Genomic DNA, 3,248 nt, shown 5'->3' with positions numbered 1-3,248 from the left:
GCTCCCTCTCCTCCCCACAGTGTGTGCCTGCTGTATTCAGAGGGGAGATGCTGAGCCTTGAGTCCAGCTGCTTAAGGACAGGGTGTCCTCCAGTCTGTCTCTCTTCAGTTCTACCTTCCCACCCTAGACCCGAGCAGTGGCTGGTTCTTTGGGATCTACTCAGTGAGTTCAGGAACATTTTTAGGATAGAAACCCCTATGACTCACCTACCAGGAAAAGGGGGAGCGGCAGAGTGACTGAGTACTTGCACAAGGGAGTGTGTGCTGGGCAGTGCCTTGTGCTGCAGCCTTGGGGCTCCTCCACTTTGTCAGCTCCCAGACAGCAGCCGGACCAGGTTTCCCTCCTCCGGCAGTAGTGGCAGTGCCTGCTTCCATCCCTTTTGGGCAAGGGCCAGGCTGTACTTGTATGCAGAGTGGGCCCCCCCTTTGAAATACTGAAGACTAGATCCAGGGCCTTTACACTGAGCTACACTCCCCTTTTCAAATTTTATTTTTTAAAATTTTAAAACAGGGTCTCTTGCTAAGTTGCCCAAGATGGACTTGTGATCCTCTTTCCTCAGGCTTCCAGAGTGCTGGGATTACAGGTGTGTGCTACCATAGCTGGCTGCAGAGGTATGTACTCATGCTTCACACAATGGAGGAGGTGTGTTAAGGCCTGCAGGTATCTGCATGTAGTAGCCTTACACACTTCTCGGGTGCTGGGGAAATATATATGCTGCCTGCCTCAGCTGAATAGCTATCTGGGCCTGTGCGTGCCTGTGTACGTACACATACTACATACTTGTGAGTGCAGAGGGAGGCCCCCAGCCTAGCCTGAGGAGGGGGAGAAGGGGTGGGGGGGGAGCCCTAGTCATGGTGCCCCTCAGGATGCTGGCCATGGGCTGAACCCAACCCTGAAGGGTAGGCCAGCCTGGCTCCCATACCTGCACCCGCTCTACCTCCTGGCCTAAGCCAGAGGATGGAGGAGGGGAAGGGAGTCTAAGAAGTAAGGTCCTCTCTGTATGGAAACTTGCATTACACCTTCCAAATAAGGATCGAGCTGGATGAGGACGCTGAGAAGTGTAATCTGTTAGCATCCCTTCTGCCTGTGGGGAGAAGCTGCATTACTTCCGTGAATCATTCTTGAATAGCTTTTGCTCAGGGTGTTATGATGCCGACCTGGAGGTTGGAGGCCGATCAGGGAGCCTGGCCTGGCACAGAGAAGTGGGCAGGGGTCCTAACTCTCTTTGACTGACTTTTTCTTTTTTAACCTGGCAAGATCCTACTTCAAAAAAAATGTTTTGAGCTTTTTAAAAGATTGATACATTTTAGGGTAAAATGGGCCCTGGGGCTGAAAAGAGGCCCTGATCCAAACAGGGCCACAACTCTATTAATGTTTCTAGGCTCCAGCATCGTAGCTCTGGGTCTTAAGCTTTACTAGGGGTCCTTGGCCCCTAAAAACACTTGTTTTAAATGTACGATGCCCCATAGAGGACCTGAGCCGCACCTAGACCCATGCAGGACAGGATTACCCAGAGCCAATCACCATGAGCACACAGTGAGTGCTGCCCCAGCAGCTGCACGCCCAGAGTCATTGGACAAACATTGCTTCACACACCTCCTGGCAGCCTGTGGGGAGGGCCTAAGGTTAATCTTCCTGGTGCCCTGTGCTGCCCACCCATGCTGGGTATCTTCTGACCTACTGACTAGTCAATTTAGGAAGAGTTTCTGACTCCCCAGAGGGAGGATGATGGGGCCAGGCAGGGCTGTCCAGTGCTGGACAAGGAGTCCCCACCCCCTGTGCCTGTCAATCTAAATGTATTCCGCTGAGGAAAGGAAGATGAAGATCCCCACTCCACCCTGGGTGTAAATGCTCCCACCTCTGGGGCCTCCACTGGAGCTAGAAAGCAGTGAGTTGAGAATGTCACAGGAGAGCTAGGGGGCTGGAGACTCAGAACAGTCGCTGTGGGGTCAACTTGATGAAAGACCATTCATCCATTGCTCCATTCAACCATTTCCTTCTTTCTTTCTTTTTTTTGTACCAGAGATTGAACTCAGGACCTTGTGCTTGCGAGGCAGGCAGCTGAACCACCAAGCTAAATCCCCACCCCACAATCCATCTCTTTGGCATAATCTCCTATAATCTCTGGTAGGACTATTTGAATGCCTCCAGGACTGAATTTGGGTTTTATTCTCAGGGTAGCTTTTACTTATTATTTTTGGTGATGCTTGGGATTGAACCCAGGAGGACCTTGCACCTTTAGCCATTCTGCCACTGAGCTACAATCTCCAGGCATTTTAAAGAATATCCTGTTTGAAATAACAAACTAAGGGTCAGGATTTAGCTCAGTGGTACTGCCACCTGCCTTGCAAGCACAAGGACCCAAGTTTGATCCCTGGTACCAAAACAAAAACAAAACAACACAACAAAAAACCTAGGAATTAATGTAATGAAGGATGTAGAAAACCTTTACATTGAAAACTACAGCACTCTGAAAGGAGGCAAACACTTTCACTAGAAGAAAGATAGCTTATTTAATAAACAGCACTGGAAAAAATTATCTTTCTACATACCAAAGACTAAACCTAGACCCCTTCATAGGGCCAGGGATTTAGCTCAGTGGTTCCGCCACCTGCTTTGCAAGCACAAGTTTCTGAGTTCCATCCCTAATACCAATAAACAAACAAATAAAAAAATAAAACTAAACCCCTTCAAAGGAAAGTGAAATAAATCACACACATGTTTAAGTATGTCATTGTTTTTCTTGTGTGAGAAACTGAAAATGGAAATAAGGACTGAAATGTATAACAGATATTGGGAAATGGGAAGAAAATGTTCAAATGAGAAGGGGAACAAGGAAAGGGGAAGGGAGAAATGAAGGGACAAGAAAAAAAAAAGAATAGAAGGAAAACATGGAACCAACACGTTTGTAAATAAAAAGAGGAATTGAAAGGAGAGGGAAATAGATACATCAGGGATAGGTGTAAATTCCCTAAGATGAGTATTATCATTATGTATATCTAAAATGTATCAATAAATGTTTTGCTTAAAAGAAATACGGTCTTGCCAGTAGTGCATGCCTGTAATCCCAGCACTCAGGCAGCTGAGGCAGGAGAATCACTGTGAGTTCAAGACCAACCTGGGCTACATAGTGAGTTCCAGGTCAGTCTGAACTACATAGTGAGACCCTGTCTCAAAAAAAAAAGTATGGTTTTAAGGTACACCCATTTAGCTAGAAATGTCTCAAGCTTATATATATATATATATAT

This window comes from Fukomys damarensis, unplaced genomic scaffold (genome assembly GCF_012274545.1).
Source record: "Fukomys damarensis isolate Sample0158 unplaced genomic scaffold, DMR_v1.0_HiC HiC_scaffold_37, whole genome shotgun sequence".
In the NCBI taxonomy this organism is placed as follows: Eukaryota; Metazoa; Chordata; class Mammalia; order Rodentia; family Bathyergidae; genus Fukomys; species Fukomys damarensis.
The sequence above is the reverse complement of the archived record's forward strand: the minus strand, read 5'-3'. Positions refer to the sequence as shown.